Here is a 24,606-nt window from a genome sequence, read left to right on the forward strand (position 1 = left end):
GCTGTCTGAGTTGATGTCTAACAAATCTACGGGCCTACAGAGTTGCCAGGCAAAAAGTAGGCAAGCTGGATCACTGCTTGGCCTGTTCCAGAATATTTCTGCCTTTTATTGCTCCACCGCAAGAGTTAACGTGATACAGGCTGTAATGAGCTGGCCAGCTCCTGACATGAACAGAATCTGATTGATTATATGCATAGTACACTAACTCTCTGCAGATGATAATGGCCATCCATGTATCATGCATTCAGCAATCACCAACATCTTTAATACAGATGTAAACCTTTGTATTGATGCCAGTTAAGCTACAATGAAGAGAGGAAGAATGTCAGAGAACATTTATTTTATTTCAAAGGGTCACTCCCAGCAGTGAGGCATGCCATTTTGTGCTGCCGTTGTTTCTCAGAAACATAATTCCAGGGAATGTACTGTTCCCAGTTTCAGAAATAGGGACACAATTAAACTGAGAATTACTGCACACAGATAAAACCCATTGCAGCACAGCTCTCATCCTTTATGCAACAGTTCTTTGAGTTTGTGACAGGACACTAAGGTGGACATTGTGACCAATATGCCCCACTGGACCAGCTGTGATGAGTCAGCCATAAAATGAATTTCAGTAAGTTTTTGTCACCTTCACTTCACCAAATCCATTTTCAGGTATCTACTCAAAAACATGCAAGAGATTTCAAAGGTTCTGTATAATGTCAGATGCTCTTGAAATCAATGGGACACACAGACAGATATCACAAAAGAGAACTGCAGAAGAATAACTGAAGGAGAAATTTCTGCAGTGAATGGAAAAGAGTTTTAAGAGCTATGGGTAGAAAAGAGGATAATGTGCAAAGGCAACAAAAAACATCCTTCAGCAAAAGAAAGGAAAGAATGGTGAGACACCTGCATTTTCTAGTTCTCAATATGGTGATAACACATAAAAACATACATGACAAACTGGAAAGGCAGGGGAAAGGACAGCAGGGACACATGGTATGGGCGATAACACAGACATCTGAGGTTGCCTGGGTAAGAGAGAAGGAAGCCAGATAATAGATTCAAAGGATATGTTTCTTCACAATACAAGCTGAGATCAATACTCCTAAGTACAAGCTCCACATCATATTGATAAATCCTAACTTTGTGTTGAGCACAGCCTACTGCTAGAGCTGGCCTGCCAAGACCATCCCCTGGTTCAGTGTCAACCCATGTTGCTTTGTGCTCGGTTCTTTTCTCCCTTGTGCCAACAGAAGCACTCAGGCAGCGACACATCAAAGAGTTCACCTGGCTGGAATGTAAAAAGCAAAACACAGCCATTCCTCAACCACATCAGTTTTCTGACCTAATCCAGTAGAACCCATTGCAAATGGTTATCAGCAGAACACAGGAGTCCACAGACAGAGACTGGCATGAAGAACAAGTGTTCATAGAACAGGGCACAGACACATGCAATGAATTATACCCTTAGCTTGACATTTGCTGTTTCTGCTTCATATCTGAAAGAGGACTTGTACACCTGAAAGCTTATCTGTGTTATTTTACCAGTTAGTCTAATAGAAAAACAATAAAAGAGAAGGCTCAGAATTAAGATTTGGAGCAAAACCAGCTCTATTTTGTAACAAAAATAGTTGCTTCCTTGGATAACTAGTTTTTCAAAGTTAGGACACTTCTCTCTGCTTCGTCTGTGTGGTTCTGCAGTCTGTAAGCCAAGTTTTACAGCACTTAGAATTAAATCACAGAAATGGGATTGGTCAGAAAACAAATGACAAAATAGAGTAGCTTAAAGGTCAAATCCCCAAAGAGCCAAGTATTCTTTGAGGAACATTACCATCCCCTGATGTAGATGGGTGTAACTCTCAGGCTTGAAGTCATTGGTAGGAGCGGCTGATTGCATCAGGTGCATGAATATGGTCCTCAAGAGGCCCAAGTATCCCATGACATCAAATTAAATAAATGAGAGGTCTGCTTTGTCTTTCACTCTCTGGCTGGTACTTCTTGCTTACTTCCTCCCCTTCTCTACCCTCTACCTCATGTGTAAATCACTTATTTTTCATGTCAACATGTCCAACGAGGCTGCTTATCCTTCCAAGACAAGCTCAGACCATCTGATGTGCTATCTCAAATAATATGAAAGATATTTAGCAGATCTGCATTTGTCTACACTGTATTTAGCCAACATCTCAAAGAGATCATTTAACACGGGGACAAGTGAGACGTTCTTAGGCATCTGTATTATATGAAGGAGGGGAAACATATCTGACACCATTATTTTTATACATATGTCATTCTGACATACCTGTGTATTATGCATTGTGTGTCCAAAAGACAAAGTAGCTACCAACTCAGTTTGTTCAGCAGTTCTTGCTCTATTAAGACAATAAGAAAAAAAAAAAAAAGTTAAAAAAACTTTCCATGTGCTGTAAAAGAACAGCCCGTGACTCCAGAAAGACAAAGAAATTCAAGTTCACTTCATGCATAAGCAATTCACCTCAGCTTATATTAGGAACTGATCTCACTTCCTCTCATAAAGTAAAAAGGATGCAAACAGAAAAGTAGAACTGAAAAGCCTATCAACAAATGTGAAAACTTCCACAGGCGCAAGTCAAGAGCTCAATATAATTGGCAAAGCACAATTAAGAGAGAAGACATATTTAAAGACTTACTTGACTTTTCTATTTGTATAGCTGATTCCTCTGTGTGTGAACACCCTGCTAAAACTATTTAGCCTTAAAACTTCACATGTACAAATCAGTCAGAATTAAGTAGCCTGAAGATGTTTCAGGAGGCTGAGCTTCAGCATTTTAACTGCTCAGCTAAAGCATTTAAATTAATTTGCCTGATGACTTCTAGACCAGATTACTGAAAATAAGACCAGTTACTACATTTTATTTTTTTTTTTAAATCTACTGAGAGAATTTCATACCTCTGTGTTTCCTTCCCAGGAAAGTGTCCCATTCAAATCTGAAGTTCTGGCATAGCTTCACTTGACTGTAGCTCTGTCTAGACTCTCATCCTTTCCACTCAAGTGAAGACTGACACAGCCTTCCTACATCCACAGAGCCACCCAGAAATCAGCTGAAAACAGTCGTCAGGAACACATACAGCAGCTTCATATATAAGAAAACAGTGCTGATGAACTTCCCTTTTCCTCCCGCTCCATAATTAATCACACAGAAAGTGACTACATTATTGCCCCTGCTGAGGAGGACAGTTCAGTGTGGTTGCCCAAACCCTGATTCATCTGATTAGATGTGGATATCCATATGGAAACTTGTTGTCCAAGCTACGTTTTCTAGACAATGGAGAAAAAGAAGTATTTCTTGGGCAAATCTATCTTGCAGGATAAGTATCTAAAATAGGGAATTATTCATGTTACCTTATTGTCTACTTCTCTCGACCTTGAGTGACTAGTTGAGAGGCAGACATCTAGAACAACCTAAAAGAAGATATAGACTTCTTCAGAGCTTGGGATCCCAGCCAGCAGCACATTTCCTTGGAGCTCACACTGTTATTTTTCAGTGGCAATCCTGTCCTGCCCAAAACAGTGGGTAGCAGGACCCGCACTGACGTCTCTAACATTACAGTGAGTTGGAAGCTTGCTCCCCTGCTCTGCCATGTCTCAGAGTATCTTGCCTACTGGAGAATTTGTTAAGCATCTCTTGTTGGTAACTTTCAGCACTACATGCTGAAACTGCAATCCCAAATACAGACTCCAAGTACCAATACAGTGTCCTACTGTAACAGCCATCCTCACCACCACAACTTTTTGGCTAGACAGAAGGAAGAAATGTCCACAGCAAAAGAGACCTTAGATAGAATTTAGATAATAACACCCAAAATTGCAGCATATAGTGGCTCTTGCCAGCCCCAAATATGTTTACTTCTCCCTTAATGCCACATGCCTAAAATCCACAGTTCCCTCTGCCAATTTCATTTCTGGACAGCCACTGGGAAACACCCCGGAATGAAACACCTGAGCAGCTCAATGCCTACCTTAGACATTCAGATGCACAAACTGAGCACCGTCTGTCAATCTCTCCTGAGACACTCTGTGCAGCAAGTGCTCTCAGAAACACACAAAATGCAGCAGCAGCTGCCACCATCTGCCAAACCAGCTCAGTTTAACCACCATCGTGTCCGCTCCCTCTCTCGCTGCCAGCTATGGAGACCTACCCTTCCCTTTCGCCAGCTCTGGCATTTACTTGACCCCTTAAAAAGTGAATTCAGCTCACTAAACTGGCAGAAATCTAACCCAACAAAACAAAACAAATCAAGAAAAAGTGAATAGTTTTCACCACTTTAGTGAGCTAATGGATCAGACACATCCCAAAGATGACAGAAGGGAGACAAATGGAGCGTGTGCCCAGGAACCGGCCTGCCCCTTTCAGCAGCAGCAAGTTCGTGGGCTGACTCAGCTGCCTGGTGAAACCTCACCCACAGGAGAGGAGAAAGCCTGTTGGAGAGGCCAGATACACTAAAGAGGACTAGGAGAGATCGAGTGAACTCTTTCCAGTCTATCCGTAGACCTGGAGGGCCCAAGCTGTGAAACAGGCAGGGCTAGGTAAGACTAAGTCTTCTCAGAGGAGTGCTGTGACACCATCTGGCTTCAAGTTTGGTCACCCATTAGCTCAGAAATGGAAGGAAAGGCAGGAAAGGCAAGGGAGGTTGTCAAAACCTATCAGTTCCTTGAGAAGGGGTACTGCTGGACTAGTCATGCTTTTGAAAGGATAATGCTATGGTTGGCTGCGAGCATAAAAAATGATGTGTTCTATAATAAGAAAATTAAGGACCAATCACATCAAAGTTTACCACAGTGACTGAGAACATTGAGGACTGAGCTGAAAGGAAAGCCGATCTAATACAGTAAAACTGGACAACTTGCAACATTTTCTGGTCAGTATATACAATTGAGAAACTTCAGAGAGCAAGAAGTCTCGGTTGACATAGCTAGTAAATAATTTGTCAAAGAGAAGAACCTGCCCCGTGTTAAATCTATGTATGGATATAATTGACCACATTTCATCTTAGGAGAAAAGAAAAGTTGTGGCCAACTTCAAAGAAAACTGAACAAAAGTATCTCTAATGATTAATGAATTAGCATCGTAGAGTAAACGAGCTATTCTGAATGCTTGCCCAGAGGCAGTCTTGGGAAAGTTTCCAGAACTATTGTCATTTTTCCTGGAACTCATTGACTTTAAGGACTCCACAGCTGCAAGAATTGTGTGAGCATTTCAAGACTGTCAATTTCACCACTGATTTTCTGAAAAATTCTTCCTGAACTGATTTTTATTGGTTTCAGCTGGGGAATCCATTGCACCCAGCCAGGAAATGCCACATGCCTCCTAAGCTACTGCTCTATTCTTCTTGCACTGATGCTATCAGAGACTCAAATTCACTGCAGGGAGAGCACTGGGGGCCAAATTTGCCCTCTCATGTATGCACACAACTCCCATAGAGCTAATGCAGAATTTTTTTGCCTTTGATGCCTCTTATAAAATGCAGTTTAAAGAAGCCTGGAAGTATTGCATTAGAACAGGGAGTTCACACTATTGGTGGTCCCCATTGTCATTAACACAGTTAGTGGCATTCCAGTGAAAAACAGAGAACAACTCTTTTGTTTGTTTGTTTTATAAGCAGATCTTTCAGGGTGGGATCCGGCTTGCTCAAATCTAGCCAAAAATGGAACTTCAGCCTCTAAAACCCACGTATATCAACAGTAATCCATTCTGCCTGCTTTCCAGAACTGCCTAACCTTTTAGGTGCCTGAATGCATCAGACACTTCCCTCCTCTGTCTGAAAACTCCACAAGCAACCAATTTAGTTACAGAACAAACTAAGTGCACTCCCAAAAGGAGTAAGAGAGGGTGTCTCACTCCCCTTCCCTCCTCTCTTACTCCTAGCCACGCAATGCCATCCCTTCTCTTGTGTTAGCTGGGATGCTCATGGGACTCTTGCTGTAGCAATTTAACTTGGTACACAGTAGAAAATAATCTACTGCATTTCTGGGCTTGTTTTCTGCCACTTCAGTGAGTTGAATCAACTCCCAGTAGGGTCTCAGTCCCACAGCCAGACCAAGGTAAGTGGCTGGAGTATGCAGGAGTGGGAGTGGGACCACTTTTCTGGTAGAGCTTTTGTCTCATGAAACTGGTTACTCAGTTGCCTGTCCATGTTCAGAAACTCAGTTTCTGAGGAGAGAGGAGCTCACGCCGGCTGAGACATCTGCTGCAACCTGTAAGCAGGAAACTACCCTGGATCTGCTTCTAGCCCCAGCAAAATCTGAAAAACTAAATAAGGCCAAGGCTAAAGCTAATGTCAGTCACTGACTCTTGGAAAATCTACATCAGGCAATTTAGTTCAGTTGGCATGACTTTTTCTTTGATATACAGCTTAGATTTTTTTCTATGAAGTCTAACAAAGAAAGACAAATTAGAGTAAATCATTAAAGTAAATTAAATACATATAAACAAAATTTCACATGGAAGGAAACACAAGCGAAGACATGTAACTTGGAGCAGAACCGAAGTCCGCACCCGCCAGCTGTACTCAGCTCACCTCCGCCTTCCCCCATGAGCACAGACCCCGGGCGTGCTGCTCCGCAGGAGTGCTCTGTCCTCTGTCCAGGCTCCCATTTTCAGCAGAGACAGGAAGCTTTGATCCCAGCTCCTGCCTGAATGCATTCTTGTGTGCTGGAGCAGCCATGTGAGGGCCCTTGATGGGACTGGGTGCTGAGAGCAGCAACAGAAACTCATTTAGTTTGATGTGACAAAACTGCTCCTCAAACAAATACTCCATGGTGGTCCCATGGCAGGAACATGTGCAGAAGGTCTCGTTGAAGGAATAATACTGAAGTAATTTCATGCCTCCACCCATTTCCAGGCCTCTCAGCAATACAGACCCAGGAAATATGTCATCCTCAACTGGTATAAATGGATGCAGCTTCTCTGGCTTCAATGAAGCCATGTTAATTTACCTTTCAAATTTGCTGAGGGTCTAGTCTTCCTGCTCTTACAGTGAACTACCTTAAAGAGTTTTATTCTGAGTCCTATTTACAAATAAAACCTTGTTCTTCAGAAGTTTAACAAGTCACAAAATGATGGTTCTTTTCTAGTCTGTGATTAGAGAATAGACCTACAGACTATCTGTATTTGTAATATTTATAAATATCTATCTATATAACAATATTTAAATATCTGATCTTTCCTGCTTCCTAAAATTAGGGACCAAGTTCTGTAAGCCAAATCCCATAAAAGTATTATTTGCAGATCTACAACTAGGTTTCAGGCTTGAATACCTACAAATCTGATATGCAGAAATTACAGAGAAGCAACATTAACACATAAAACAAGGAAATTAACGTATGAACTTTTACATTACTTACTGAAGTGCTGTTATTTTACACACATGAATTCAAGTTCTTATTACTCATTTTGTTAAACAAAGAGCTCCTTCACTTGCATAACTGCCATCAGTAACTTCTTCATTGCCTCATATAAGCACACCTCAGCCTTGACCATCTACTAGACCACTCTCAGCATTTCCCAGCAGGTCCAGCTATTTTTCAAGCACAGAGAGGGTCCAGGCCCACACGGCCACCACTGGTACAGTGGAAGAGAGGATACAGCAGATGACTCGCAAATGAGACTGGCAGTGAATGCACCCGGAGTGTTGCAGAGAGGGTCTCAGCTGGGTTCAGACCTCCTTTAGGTGGTATAATGGATCATCTCTAAAAGCTCTCAGAAAGCAAAAGAAAAAGTTACAAAGAGCTTGATGTGACATGTAGGCTGAGACTGCAAACAGCTTTGCCTCCTCACAAGAAGGGGCCAATGTAGTCCAGTATCATATTTGCAAATCCGGTATTTGAACAATCAACTAAACTTCTGAAACTGATGCAGAACAGTAAACCTGCTAAACTGTTTAAGTCTGATGGGATGCATTAGGTGGGGCCTGGTCTACAGTAACTGGATATTAACTGAAATACATTGAAACACTGTTTAACAGCTATTTTATTTAATGAAGTACAATCACAACCAGGTTTGCCATTTTTCTGAGGCCAGTGGAAAAAATGAGAGCATTAGAGAGTTTCATTGCCTGCCTAGAAGACAACATTTCACACTGGAGTGGGCTGGAAATCACCTTGATCACTGCCAAGCATGTAGGTTTGTTCTTCTAAGATCTCTCAGACTCAAACTGATTTTAGAATGAAGAAAAACCCTGCTTCAAACTACTTCACAGTACTACATTTTCAGTGAGAAACTACTACTCTCTTCCTTTATATTTCACATACACTTTCAAGTTCCTCACTACTACACTGTAGAATTCCCTAAGCATCTGTGAAAGAGACTGGGAGCTAAACACACAAAAAAATAGTTTTGCTAAAATAAAACTAACTTGCTTTTGGTTTGTGGAGGTTTTGTTTGTTTGTGTGTTTGGTGGGTTTCTGTTGGTTTTAGGAGGGTTTTTGTTTGGTTGGGGTTTTTTTTTTGTTTGTTTTGCTTTGCTTGTTTGTTTTCCTATGATATTACTATCATTTTTTAAAACTACCGTTTTATTTTACCTCAGTGAAGAGGTCTGCCAGGACTACAAAATTTTGGACAGAAACTCTATTTTTAATTTTGTCCTTCAAATTTCTGGTGAGAAATACTTTCAAAGCCAAACAGGTTTAGGCTTGTGTTTTGATCTTTTCTGCATGCTTTCTCCCTAGTGGCCCACCATCCTAATATCCTCCCTCACATCCTAAGCTTCCTAGTAACAAAGAAGGATACCTTCGCATACTGGCTTGCTAGCGTAATGAGCAGAATTTTAAGTTAGAACCAGTGGACACTAGAATTTGAAATTCTTAAATGAGGGCAGCCTGCAAGTGGGACTTAAAATCATAAAAGATAAAGTTACACTAAGGTTATAGAAGGCCAAAGGAGGACAGTGGTCAAAGAGCCATATCATTTCCGTGAATTAAGGGAGAGGAAAAAGAGTATTGAACCAGAACCTAAGATCAAAATTATTACTCCACTGGCACAGCCAGATTCACTGGACAATATATAGAACTGGCGTATTTACAGGAGGTTACAGCTCATTCAAGTAGGAGGGACAGGAAAAGTCTTACATATTAAACACATATATACTTTCTCCGAGGTCCAAAAAGAGAAAGACCTGCACTTTAAGGTCTTTGGACAATGTTAAAAGGAGTAGAGGACTACTGGGACTGACTTGGATTACAGCACAGCATAATATGACATTGGGAAATCTACATGGCAAAGCTTGTGATGATCGTAATCAAAATGACCTCAAGAGTTTAATTTGGTGTTCAGTAAAATCTGTTAATATTACAATTTCCCAACTTTTAGTTGAAAAAGGAATATTGCAAATCCTGTCTCATCCAAATTGGCCAAATGCTCAAATACTTTTATAGCCAACGAAGAGATAAATACTGGACAAGAGTTATTAATCCTAGATTGATATTGTAAAATGGACTCTGTCACTCCTGGATGTGCCCCTGTGTATCCACTGACTGGAGAGACAGCCTGGATATCTGGCCTGGGTACTTAACATCTAGATGTCTACAACATGTGAGCTGACTCCTTCCTGGCAAGTTGTTGGAATGGGTTCAACCTGGGGTGAAAAGGAGAGGACTTGTCTGGACTCCACTTCAAGGAGTAGGGAGGGACAGGGTAAGGAATGCAGGAGTGTAATTGTGACTGTGGATTCTTTAGAAGAGGAAGAGGCAAAGAGCAAGAATAATGATAGACTTAAACAGCCATCAAGAAATGCCATTTTAATAGGTTAGAAGGGAAAAGAAAAAGGGGGCGGGGGGAGGGGGGATGGGGAGGAGTCCAGGAGAAATGGCAGTTTTTTTAAAAAGCAGTGATGAGGGCACTGTCAAAAAGCATTCATTCTTCCAGTCCATGTCTCATCACCAGATGGTGGCACAGCACTTCATGAAAGATGTGTGCCTCCTGTGGGGAGTCTGGAGAATATGTCTAGAAAGATAAGAAAAATTAGAAATTACTGAAGGACCTCAAGCTATTTAAGTCTAGGAAAAAAAAAACCAAAAAAACACCAAACCAACAAAATTATGATAGTACTTTAAAGATAAACCAGTGTAAAGTGAATGGGATTAACCAGTTAGCATGAACATGGCTCATTTCAAATTGGCCAAGAATGCTCTGAACTTACAGCAAAAGAAGTTTCATCTAGCCATTAGAGATCTATTTCACTGGGAAGACTAGTGAGGTGGTGCAGTGGAAATTCAACAGTCCCAATCTGTTAACAAAGAGTTTTAAGAATAGTTTTCATCAATGCCTGCAATAAATGTCAATAATTGCCGTGGAGTAAGTGATGGAGTAGATGAGCTTTCTCAGTTATTTCCTATACCAGACTATTACTCCAGGACTCAGGAAGGCTAATTTTAGCCTAGAGATGCTAATTCCTCTTGGCTCTCTCCATAGTCAGTAAAGAACAGCTCCTTTAGATGCAGATTTGGAGCAGGACTATCCGCCCTGGCCTAACTGACATGAATAGCCCCAGTAGCTCCCCAAAGCTGAGTACACCCATCCTGGTCTCCTCCCTCCATTACTGCCACAAATAACTTTGTGCTCCTTCCAATTCACTTATGATCTCCCCTTCCTGATCTCTTTGAATGCCAGACCTCAGCCTGTGAATCCCATACAGACTCACATTCCTTCTTACTATGATCCATGCCCCTTATTTCCCACTTTTGAACCAGCACAGCTTATAAAGAATTTTTACAAAACATCTCAGACTCTCGGGGGTGTGTGTGAGGAACACGATGGTCTTAATTACAGACAGGTCCATAATTCAGGAAATGCAATTACAGTATCAAAATTATCCTTCACCACTAATCTTTTTAATCAACACTAACTGATTGGCAGATACTAGTGTTCTCCATAATATTCCCTCAGGTTTGTTTTCAAGTCAGCCACAAGTCAGTAGTCGTTCTTAAACACTTGCACAAGAAAACATGTGGTCTCTTTGCCTTCCAAAAAAACCTCAGAGCCTCTTCTAAATTAATTATAGATTAGGAGGGCACAATGCCCAATAGTAAAAGCAAGAAGAAAACATAATTCCTGACAGACAGAGGTCAACAATAACAACAGGCCCACAGCCACTCTTAGGTTTCCGCCAATGATAGGGTTCAACTTTCCCCATATGGGTTTCTTGCAGGTTCAGTGACCATAGAACATGCCCTTGAGCCACCTACTTTCCTAAGAGCAGGCTGGTGCAAAGCTTTTTGCCCAGTCCTATCGTGTGTAGATGCTTCCGTCTCTATCACTTGTGCAGGACTAACTGACAAGTGACAGGCATCACTCAAGGTGATACCACAGGCACCACATGAATCTCAGATGCACATGTGCAATCCTTATCACTTCTACTAGAAACAAGCAAAAAAAAAAGCACTGTGGCCACCTGGTCATTTCATAAAATGCTTTTACTTGTTAAGAAGCTCTTGGGAAACCCTTGCTCAAACAACACTGAGTTCAGAAATCAAGATTATATCTAAAGCCTCATGAGATAAAGCATAGTATAAAGTGATCCAAAGAAACACATAGGTTGCAAAATTATTAGAAGAGTTAAAATGGAAATTGAAAGTACTGCTCAGCCTTTAACATCATAATCTGCTAAGTCCAATGTTATTCATCTTAAGGTCCTCTCTACAACATGCTTTTGTCTTATAAATGACCATTCTGGGAGTCTCTGGTTAAGTGGCAGCAGATGAAGTGGTAAGACAAAACCACAGAGTCGTATCAACACAGATTAGCCCCAATACTAAATCCATCTAATTTGCCATTCCATTCCCACTAGTCTGCTGGAGGATAAGAAGGGTTCTGAATGCACTACTGGGATTGTAATGATTTGGAAGGAAGTAAAAAATATGTTTGAATGATCAAAGAGGTCCCTAAGTCATGAGTTCTTCCTTGGGAGATACCAAGCGGTATCAAGCCAAAGCAGGCCACTGGGCTGGAGAGATGTCGGCAGGAGAGACTTGAGGCTTGACAGAGGGACTCAGCTACTCAACAGCTGTGAATGCGCAGCTACAAACTCACCCATGTAAGAACAGTAATTCTGAGCAAGGTACCATGCAAAGGTAAAACAGTGTACCTGCTCACAACCAGATAACTCTACTACAACACGGAAAGCAGGGAAAGGGGAAAGGGGAAAGGGGAAAGGGGAAAGGGGAAAGGGGAAAGGGGAAAGGGGAAAGGGGAAAGGAAAGGAAAGGAAAGGAAAGGAAAGGAAAGGAAAGGAAAGGAAAGGAAAGGAAAGGAAAGGAAAGGAAAGGAAAGGAAAGGAAAGGAAAGGAAAGGAAAGGAAAGGAAAGGAAAGGAAAGGCTGAAAATGGCAGAGAGGACACATGCATTGTTCTGTGTAAAGAGCAGAATGAAAGACAGGTGTGTTGGTTTGCTGAAAGTAATGAGACGGTGGCCAGAGAGAAGGAACTTGCTAAGAGAGAAAAGTGGAGCAGGGCTTCGTGAGGACAAAGCACAGGCAATGGCCATTTTCCTAAATGCCAGAACTAAGAGTCAAATAAGGAAGAGAGGTCAACATACAAGAGATTAACGATATGGTCATTTTAACCCCCCAGCTGGTAACTGGAAACTGTTCAGGAAAAAAGAGCAGCAAACAGATACAAATATACTAAGAAAAGTAAACAGACCAGCATATGTCATTCAACAGACACACCTAGTGTATTTTCCTGCTCACTTCATTGAACTCATTTAAACAAGTTAAAATTAAGATAAATACTAAGACTCATTCTGCCTAAGAAAACCAACAATGTATTAATATAAGCCATGCCAAGACAATACTGAATGCTCCACAGGAATGCTATTGAATAAGAATGAATAAGAAATATTGAATGCTCAGAGATTATTATCTCGATGATGCCTCCGTTATTCATGTCATGACCAGAGTTGAACATTCCTATAGAATAGCCCTGCATACAACTTCTGTTTCTTTCATATTCCAAATTGCAAAATTTGTCTCAGCATTTTAAAAATGTTTATCTGTGAAGGACAGATTATACATCTTGCTGAGGTATTTGTTCAGTCATTCATTTTTCTGTAGAATATTCATCATATTTATGTCTCTATAACAAAACAGTTTGGGAGTACTTTCAGGTGCTGGACTACAGTTTTCCACATGTAAATTTTGGATACAAATAGCAGCAGGACCAAACGCTGTCCTGGCATTTCCAGTAGTCCATAGTCATCAAATTGCCAACTCCACTGCACCAGCAATGCCACCTGTCATTTAAGATGTGGACATAAATAATCAAGGGTGTAATAGTACCCTGTCAGTTTGTTTCTGAAAGTCAATGCTACAGAGCAAACCATTGCAGTCCCTTTTCTGAGGTGATTTGGACTTGTAATGACCAAATTTCTCATGAGTTCTCAGAAAGTATGCAGACAATTGAATGTTAGCCAAAGCTCCAGCACAAAGGTAAGCTGAAGCACAGGAAGAGAAGTGTAATAGTAGCAATATATAATTTATTCCAATATCCCAGTTACACTTGTATCTGCTTTCATCTCTTCCCAGATATTTTCCTGCACCTTATAAAGAAATGTCAAGCACATTCCTAATCTGGTGTTGAGTGTAATCCGACATTTGGAAAAGTTTGGTAACTAGAAGGTGAGGTCACATACACCCGTGAGAGAATGTGGATACTTCAAAGGATGGAGTTACCAAGCAAGCAGAAATTATTTTTGCAACTTGCACCACAAAATCAAGATCACATCTTTCTCCATTATTACTGGATGGAAAATAATTATTATTCAAATACCAGTCTTCAAAGACAGGCGGCCAGAAGTCCACAGTGGATAACTGGGCCTTTTCACTCAGCAGCCAAAAACATGAAAATAAAAATATTTTAAAATACTATGGACACTCCTAAAAGAGGAAGAAGAGAGGTTCTCTGTACAATGCCCCAAATAATGAGTGTCAGAGGAGGGGGAGAAAGGCTGTTTATGATGGCAGAATACCCCAGCTCCTTCCAGTGGAACCACAAACCTTCCAGTAGATCCAAAGTCTTCCCCTGGTCCCCCTTCCCCACAGTCATGCCTGACCAACAATGGTGCTGTGGTGCCCACCTCTAAACCATCACCAGGTTCCTGGTCTCCTTCCTCTGAATACAGGCTCCTGTCTCCCTCCCTCAGCTGCCTGGCATGGGGACTTCTCAAACATTAGGTTTCAGTCTGGCCACCACTTTTCACATGCACCCCATGCTCTTCTTTAGTGGCACCTCACAGCGTCCTGTGCTTTTGTCAGCCCACTTCCCACCAGAGGCCACCTCTACAGACTCCCTCAGCCCTTCTTACCCTTCCCTGTCTTCTGGCCCTTTAAGAAGGATCCCTATCCCACCTGACAGGAATAAATCATTCGGGCATCACCATTTCCAGCCTGTTCTTCAGTATAGATCAGATCACCTCCCCCTGCTCTTCCACAGCTTTATTTCTACTCCCATCTTCCCTGCTCACAATTTCTTTTGTACAGTAGGCAGCTTGAAACCCCATTTTTACCCCCTGGCAGACAAGACAGCATGCTTTGAAAAGCTTCCTTTCACCATGTTTAATCCAAGTACTTTAGCCTTCTAGGGACTACTTGGTTTTTTGGGTAATTTGAGTAATAAGAGCAAAAACATAATTGTCAACTGCATCAAGCTCTGACTGAGCTTTCCTCAGTGAAACTCCTGTCCTAAATCACAGCTCTCTGTGTTTTAGGAGCTAATGGCACCCCACCGGCCCTGCCTTACAACCAGGATGAAACCAGTGTCTTACACCTGCCAAAGAGACAAGAAGCAAAGGATTCAACATTTGGTAAGAGGGTCTGTGAAGAAGAGCCGTGCCAGCCTGCTAGAGGCATTTTAACAAACAAGATCAATGCAATTAATACTGGCCTTCCTAATTTCTCTTTCAGATCTATCCCTGCAGTAGATGAGAAATACTTACCAGGTTAATATTTTCCTTTAAATTCTGTAATCTGTTTGACTTCATTCCTAAGGATTTTTTTTACTCAAAGGCCAAGAAAGTTGTTATTAAGCATTCATACGCACACACATTAGATATTGTATGCTGCTTTCCAGCAGAATGCTTTTAATTGAAAGGAAAACCCTGCCTCCTGCTAGGTTTGGGTGGGCTGCGATTAGTTCCATACTAGTTTGTTTCGCCAGAAAGTCATATAACTCTTCTACACAGGCATTCCCACTCTGATCCAGCTGCAAACAATATGCTGAGTCAGCAAAATGAGGCAAAAGGAATTTTTTTTTTTTTTTTGAAGTAAGAATCCGGTCTGTCCTCAAATCTTATAAAATATGTGTTGGATTCCGCCTGTTCTGGAGGATTCCCACTCTGATCATTCCAGTTACTGGCACTCGCATGGGACCCTGGTGCCTGAAGTGATACCACAAACTGCCCCATCACAAGGAAGCTTCGGACTCCATCAACCAGGGGTAACGTCTTGCAAGCTAATGACATGGGCTGGTATGGGCAGTAAAATCAAATGCTCCCTTATGCCTGAACCGCAATGCTCCAGGGAAAAAAATGCTGCTTCTGTTCCTTACCTGCAAGGAAAACAAAATCTATTGCCCTACTAGTAAGACACAGTGACTGAAGCCAAGAGCAAAGCGTGCAGAATGTCTGAATTTTGGCAAATTCAGATGCAGGCAAATGAAAGTTGGAGGAAACCTTTTTCTGGGTACTTCTAGTTTATTTGAAGCCAAACAAGCATGAAATGGTCTTAACAGTTTGTTATGCTTTGGTGTAACACAAGGATCTAGAATCTCTTGACAAGTAAGAGTACGAGGTTAAGTTTCAGTTCACTGATTGGTGGTTTTTTGGATTTGTCCAAGAAATGTATTTAAACAGTATGTGCAGCAAAAACCATTTTTAGTCATGAATGTTCAATAGTAAACATCTGAAAGTGGGCATAATAATAATAAAATACATAATAAAAACAACAGTTAAGTAATTCTTTATCACTTGCAAAGCGACAGTTATTGGAACTGGGAGTTGCTTATCCTTTTACATGCACCCAGGTATCTGCTAAGATTATCCTACATTCTAAGAGAAATCCATGAGCCGCAGGCACATTCAGGAGCTCTCATTTTCCTTTACTAAACTGAAGAAACACTTATCTTTATACCCATTAATTTTGGAGGTTTTCACACCCAGGACTTGGATTGGTGCAGTCGGTCTTCTAACATGATGACTACTGCATAAAAATTCAAAGCAGTGAACCCATATTGAAGGCATACTTTCACAGGCTTCTCTTGGTAGTAATAAAAGACACCAGGTAAATTCTACATTGTAAACTAGGAGTAAATAGAAAACTTATTTTTCATGTGGGAAAAGTTTTATGCAAAAAAATCTTTATTTGAATTTCTTCCTTTGAAATTCTAGGTTTTAATCATGGGAAATTTTGGACAATTTTAAAGGAGTATTTTAGTTTCAGTGTGACTTTAAAAATTGATTTTTTTTTACCAAAATAACCCAACATGTTAAATTAAAATAACTGTAAAATATTCCACTCTGAAACATTGATTCAGGATGAAAAACACTTTTGGATGTATTTGCTGCAGAGAATTGAAGATTTCCAGTGGAAATAAAGTAATACTATAAAAATTCAGCTTAAACAAGACAGTATTTTTGGGAAGAAAGTTTTCTGCAGTAAATACTGTGGCCAATAGTAATTAAAACTTGTCCAAGAGTCTGGGAAAGCTACAATGGATTTTTGGAGCCTTTAAATATCCCACCTAATACAGTAATAAAGTCGCACAGTGGAAGAGAGTGAAAGGATTATAGTGAAAAGTTTGTGTCCCAACAGCACCTGAATATGAACAATATGTTTGTTTAACTGACAACAGCTTCTTCCATATAGGATTTTAAATTTGCAGAAAACTATAAATAGACAGCACTTTCACTGAAAGCACTGAATTAGCCAACTGGGTACTCAGCTTTGTAATGTGGAACAATGTGGAGTGATAATGAACACCATGTGTGTGTGATAATGCGGGTTGTAGAAAATAGATCTGGCCAGCTGAGTGAAAAGGAAATGCTAAAGAAGAAAAAAATCCGAAGTCCGCGCCAAAACAAGTGACCTAGAGAAGCAAGTAAAGGTTTGTATTTGGGGCAGGCTGGAGGCCTGAGAGAGATCAGCAATTCAGCAGGGTATTTTTAAGCACATGCTCAAGGCCCTGCTTATTCGGCAGGAAACTTAAGCATATGCTCAGAGGTTAAGCATCAGCTAAAGTCTCATTGATATCAATGGGTCTTAAACACATGCCTAGAGATACATATGTGCTGAAGTGCTTTTACAAATCAGAACGGACTGGGGATCAGGGCCTCAGTCCCCTGGTATTTCATAGCAGGCTAACCCTGCAACCTCCTGGCTTTCCAAATTCTTCGGAGTAGACCTCATTTATTATACACCCAGGACCAGACTTCAGCATGTAAGAACTTGCATTACTGTACATAACCGCCATTGGCCCTTTGGTACTGAAATAAATAGGAATGTACAGATACATTTATAAAACACCAGCAACTTCTACTGTAATTTGCCCAAAGAATTCTCTTAATGATAACAAAGACAGCATAAAATAAGCAGAAATACAACTTTTGAGCAGGTCATTTAACATTTCCATTACTGATGTAAGAAAACTTCCACAAGAACAACTTTAAAGATAAAACTGAACCTTAACTGGAATGTGAGTTAAAGCAACTTACTTTGGAAGAGCGCATGGTGCTCTTAACTTTTGTGCAACCAACAGGTCTCTATTTCCTTGTGACCTTCTGTGCCCAAGCAGTCCACTTACCAGCTGCACAGCTGTCTGGGTACCACTGTAACAACAAAAACGCCCTTTTCTTTGCCAATCCATCTCCTGGTAGGTAAACTGCAAAGCATCAATCTGCATTTATATAAATTTAGAAATCCACAACAATTATTTTCTGAATCTGAGATGGCAGGTTAACATCATGAAAAAATCTTCCAAAATTTTAGATTTGTCAGATTCAAGTATGGTTTCTCCTTCTTTCTTTCTCCTTCTTTAAAACTGCATGAAAATATACCATAAAGTGCTAAGGGGAATTATATGGTCAGATCACTAATGATATTAAGTATTTTTTTCCATGCAGTTAATACAGGATTTGAAATTATCAGTAAAAATCCTTCCTGCGCATTCAGTGAACCCGAACAAGCACTTGGTGTCTGCATTTCGTAATTCTCCGAGGATAAATATGTGGTGGAGGAAACGGTCATAAAGACATGCTGCAGGGCTAGCTGAAAACTCTTTTAGGTGGAATCTGTAAATGATGGCCATTTTAGAACACCCTTAGTGTGACAGGAGAAAACTGGGGTGCATCTGAGCAGCAGGTCATTGCCAGAGGACTGCTGTGTGCAACCACTGCACTGCTCTTCTCCAGCGATGCCACAGTAGCAGCTAACACCCCACATAAATTATAGCAAAAAGTTGACTTGAACAAACAAAAACAAGCTAACTTATTCTTTAGAATTTATCACAGTGAGCAGAAAATATATTGTAAAAGCCCAGTAACGAGCTTTACATGTGCATTTTCCTACTGTCACATGACTCCCATGTTTCAAACTGGAGAGCATTACCATTTGGCATTTCCTGCAAATGCACCGAGGAAAAGCCACAGCAACATAGTATTTCTTCCATAGATGTTAACATTTGAAGACTCACAGAGGTGGCTAAGGTGCAAGTTCTGGTTAAAATTTGCTCACTTTCTTGCTTTGTTTTTTCAGATGAAGACAGCCTGGTGAAAGCATTCCCACATTCCTCTCCGCACTTTTGCCATGACAAAACTTAGCTGACGTAGACAAAATTGAGTTCTAAAAACATGTATCTTAGTCCAATTTTGTTTCAAGTTCCTGTCTCTTTATTAACTAAGGAAGAGCACCTCTTCCTTCTTGCCCAAGCAAGCTGCTGGTTATCATTCCCATCCCTCCAGTCGGTCGAGTAACACATGATGCTGGCCTAGCACAAATACAAACCAGGTTCCTATGGAATCTGAAATACTGTTTGTACATCCTACCACTGACCACAGCGGAACAATGGTGTGCCAATGATATGGAAAAAAAGAACTCTATTTGCTCGCTCTTTCTGTGCCTCTGTCTGAAATATACCTAGCTCCAAAGCTATTATTTATAGTTATGAGGTGACAACTGAGAGCTAGCAGTCTGCTGAGTGAAAAAATGTTTGCATTTATCCTTTTCAGAGATATCCTACACATACACACATACATGTGCAGCAGCTATTCATACTGGATAAGGAGATGTACCTAATCAAGTACAGTGTTTATTCAGTGGTATGAAAAGCAGTTCTTTATTTTGTGTGAATTAAGTGACAAAACTTCATTTTAAAGATTGTTTGAATAGAAAATAATTTTTAAACAAAACCTACAGCTGCACTAGCATTGTTTAACACACTGACAATGTTGTATGTTTTTCACTAACACTTTTGCCTACCATTTTTAATAAAATCACCTCTTCTAAGTTGCTTGAAAACTATGTTATCTTCAAGTCAAACTCAAGCTAAATCTTTCCATTTTTTACATGATCATCAAAACATTGATGTTAGGTGGTCTTCTGGAGGTCACACAGTCCAACTGCCTGCCTGTCTGCAGGACCATCCACAGCACCACACCAAGTCGGTCATGGTTATGTTTAGTCAGGTCCTGAAAACCTTCAAAGACAGACATTCCAGCTTCTTTCTGGATAGCCTAATCCAACCCTGCATTACCCTCCAAAGGCAAAAGTTTTACTAACTTCCATTCTAACCTCCAAAGCTACAGGTTGATGCTGTGGCCTCTTTTTTGCCACATAAAACTGTCAAGAAGGTCTTGGCTTTATCATCTCCATAGCTTGCCTTCAGGCACTTGCAGGCTATTGACTGCCCCATAGCTGTCTCCTCACCAGGTTCTACAGAGTTCCTTTCACCTTTCCCTAAGATGTGCGTTCTCTGATCACCTTGGTAGCTCTCCACTAGACCCTCTCCAACAGTTCTACACTCACAACGTTTCAACCAGCCTCAAGTATCACTTCTGTAGTACTGAGGAACAGGATGATCACGGCTTTATCAGGGTTGTTCAAAAGATTGTCATTGAACAACCCTTTTATTGTCCTTGGGCTTTATGGATCAGCTTTGTCAGGCCCAGCTGAAGCAGTTTAAGACACCAGCCTTTCCCCAGTCCCAGAGGTGACCACCATTCCTGCAGAGATGGCAGAAACCAGTGTGCCCCAACCCCTTTCTTCTTTTACCTCTGGTCTGGGGGCAGCACAGGGTAGCAGACCATGGGGGCTACAGTAGTTGCCATCACCACTCTTAAATCCCTTGGAGTCCATTTTCAGTTGGACTTCACCTCTGAATTTCAAAGAGTCTCATTATTCCTGGATCATTTTTCCCCATGAATGAATCATTTCAAGGAAATATAAAAAACAGTCCTATGATCAGATGAAGTATAAGTCGTATGACTGCTGCCCTTGATTTAAGAGGAGCAGCAACCCCCACAGAACTCTTTCCAGCAGGCGGGCATTTAATAAATCCTGTGAAAGTGTGAGGAAAATACAAAAAAAAAAAAAAAAAAGAGACACTGATAAGAAAAATGCTTTTGAAATGGACAGTCAGATGGTCAACACCAAACACTTTTAAGTCATTTTCTAGCCAAGTAATTACAATTGTTCTCTGTCATAATTTCCCATGGATAAAAAGAAAAGTTAAAAACAAATACATAGTAATCTGCAAGTCTGGACTACAGAAAACCTGTTGTACTGTCCTTCTAAGGGAAGGTTAGAAGTGATGTAAAAACAGGAGGGCTATGCTTTTCTAATCACACCAAGCTTAATGGTCCACATCAATTCTTGGCCCCTGACTGTATGTTTGGTATTAACCCTCTCACAAGTAGTGTGATTAGTTTCAGCCTCTCCATCAACATTTCAGCTGTGTACTTCTCTCCTCAAGGTTGGAGAGACAACTACTGAGCAGAAGAACCATATTCTAATAGCTTCGATTTCACCCAAATCTCAGTTCTCCACATTTAAGGACACTCAGGCTATGTTTGCTATTGACTGAAAACACCACCTCTTCCCTATTCCTTTAGGTATCTCCCTGCTCAGTGTCTTGTTCAGACTCTCTGGGTTGATCTCGAGAAGCCATCAGAGCTGCCCAGCTCTGCCCATGGGCCATGCAGAGGGCTGAGATGGGATTTAAGTGTCTGACTGTGTCCTGAAGCGAAGAGTCCAAGTATCCTGCCAACAGGTGACAACCGCTCAGCTTAGCTTAGCCATCACACATCCTTGATCCAGCCAAAAGCTCACCCAGCCCAGATGCTATTTGTGCCTACAAGCTTGTAGAAAACCTTTAGGAGAGCAGCGTATACACACACACACTCCTCAGGCAGCTCCCCGTGAGTGTGCCAGGTCATTAAAAATGTATCTTGTTCCCATCTTGGAAACATTTGACCTGCTGAAGAGAAATCAACGTTTGGCATGTCTTCCCTTCAGTCCTCCCAACCCACACTTTGTTTTCATGTTCTTTACTATCAGTGAAGACATTTTAACAAGCCACAGAAAAGTTTTGGATGAATTTGCTTACTTTAAGGCATTTCTGAATCTACACTGCCAACAAAGATGACTCAACTGCAGTACTTCCTAAAATCCCAAGTACTCAACAGTAAGTTTTTAGTCATAACAGACAGTTTTAGTCATAAAAAAAACCAACCCTACTCTCAAACTGGGTATTTCTGTCATCTATATAAGACACAGTAATAAGTAATCAGACCTCTTTTGTGTTATTTGCCCATTGCCTTAGTATGCAGATGACTTCTAATTTAATAAACATATTATGACAATATGAAGGAGGCAACTTTTCCTCTTGCACTCAGGCAACTTAAGAAGTGTCTCTGAAACTGCCTACGTATGTTAGCTTTCCAGCCACCAGCCAACACGGTATGGCAGTGGCAAAAGCCAGCAAATTCTCTCCAAAACTCTTCTGGAGACCCACAGATTTGGGCTGGGATTTGGGATTTTGGGTCAAGCTAGATGTCAATCCAGTTTGTATCATCACAGTAGCAAGGAGAAAATTCAACGGTGTTGAAGCCACCTGGGCGTTGAAGCTCAAACAGCAGAGTACTGGAGCTAAACTGAATGGCACAACAGACCAAACCTGTCTCCTCAAAAAAAAAACATATTGCAACAGGATCTACCCATTAAAATAGAAACCTTTTGCTCTGTTCAAGCAGCAGCATCGGTGTCAGAAAAATGCAGATGGGAATACTGGGATGAATACAGAGCCCAGACCAGTGACCAAACAAGAACCCTACTCCTAAAGTCTTGGATCATACACATAAGCAGTGCCTACTGTTCCCTCTGCTTGGATATATTCCTTTTTCCTGCATATGCCTCTGTGCAGTCTTGACACCATTTAAAGGAGAGTGTGTGTAACCACTTGCATGAAATTGCCTGTTCTCAAGGAATAAACAAGCTAATATGCTATGGGGCTTGTAAACTGTAATAAACAACCTGCAACCCTTATCAAGGTGTCGGGGGGGGGGGAGAAAAACAAAACAAAACAAAAATGGTTTGGAGTTTTGGTAGTTGATTTGTTATTTTTGTGAGCACTCTGCTATAAAATCAGAAATTGCACTGGTTTTTTTCAAATTTTTGTCATTGCAAGGAGAAAAAAGTGTTCCCTTTCAAACAGAGGATAGAAGTGCACTGGAAAAAAAATGCATGCTTTAGGAATGTTTCTCACAGGAAAAAAAGAAGACACTGCTACAACAGGACATATAAGGCAAAATTTGCAGCGGCATAAGACCATATGAAAGGAAATATTAAAGCTTACCACACTTCTCTGCTAGGCAAACACCTAATCTACCTGACTGCCTCTCTTCTCACATACAGCCCAAAAAGCTGGTCCTAGGTGAATGTTAGTAAGAACATACTATACTTTACCAGACACAGCATCTTGACCTGGACTAACACTCTTATATGGACACCAAGGACATTGCTAAAGAAACACAGAGCCTATTGTTAATCGTTTCTTTTAGCAAACTTCCCTCATAGCCTGAGCTAAGCACTGTATTAAATTGTGAAGAAATCACTAAAACCACTACGCTGCAAGTGACTTTCAAATCAAGTGCATCAGTAATACGGTATTTAGCGCTGTGCTGTAAAGGGTGGTAAACGGAGGTGTCATAAATATCTGACTTTATCATCTGTTGACTCATAATCCAGATGCCAATGGGATATAAATCATGTAAAGCACGTTTCCAGATTAGGAAAGTCTGACTGTTCACTATTGTTCTAGCAAACCGCATTATTTCTTTGTAGGATCAGGAGTGCCCTCTGATGGTTAGTATCTAGTATTGCCAAGTCAGAGTTGGCTGGAAAGTGGCACATCCTAAATTGTCTACACAATACAAAATGTTCTCACTTCATGCACTACACGTTTACAGTCTTCCAATAACCAACCTTATTTTGTTGGAAATTTTTGCACATTTATCTTTCCATTTCAGTTCTGTATATTGATATTTAATGGTGCACACACACCCATATTTGGGATGCCACCAGAGAACTGCTTATGCGTATACCTAGTTTTAAAAGAAATAAATTAAAATAAATTTCAAACATATAGTGGAGGATTTCTATAATAGACTCTGAGAAAGGACTTGAAAGGCCCTGTCAAATTCGGACACTGGGAAATTCAGATATTCAGCGGAATGCCAGAAAATAGGATATAACTGGAAAAAACAGGCAAGCTCTCTGAAGAAGTGCTTATGTGCCCAAGAGCTTGTACATGTTTTTCCAACTATATAAGCTAAGCTAATAAAACATGTTAATTCCCTCCACAAACCTTGCCTCACATCCTTAGAATATCACGTCTACAACAGAACTGTGAGAAAACAGGAAATCAATATATTTTTTCCTCTCACCTATGACTTTACCTGTCCTTCAGGTATTCAGTATTGTCAGGGCTATTTGTAACTCTATCATCTATAATATCAACTGTCCTTTCAAAACAGATTTGGTAGCTGGAAGAGAGCTTAGAGCTTTCTGTGAAGACAACCTCTCTGCCCACTACATAATACTCATGTCTCTCAACTGAGGGAGCAGCAGGACTGGAGCAAACACCTTTGGTGAGACAAAATCCCTCCAAACTGGTACCAACTGCACATTTTATTATACATTGGGAAAATAAATGCAAATTTGCAATATCCAAACCCTTCTAATATTAATAAACTGCATTTTATGGTTAATACTAGTCTGACCACCTGAAGACCCTTAGTCAGGCAAAATACTAAGAATTGCACATTGTTTAATAAATTACAAATGCAAACAAGTTTCAGTGCAAAAATCAGTTCCTTCGACTTGCAATGGGGGGTGGATGGCATCAAGAGATGTAGCTGGGGAGCAGAGCAGTGTGCATATTCCCTGCTTTTCCATCTCCACTGATGATGTGCAAAGGCAGCAGCCATTTTGTTCCCAGGTCTATTGCACTCTGCTAGCAAAGAGGGACACACAAGCTCTGCTCTCTCACGGCTACTTTATCCTGTTGTTATTTTTGTAATCTAAACCAAATGTCATTTTTAG

This window comes from Nesoenas mayeri, assembly GCF_963082525.1.
Source record: "Nesoenas mayeri genome assembly, chromosome: 3".
Lineage (NCBI taxonomy): Eukaryota > Metazoa > Chordata > Aves > Columbiformes > Columbidae > Nesoenas > Nesoenas mayeri.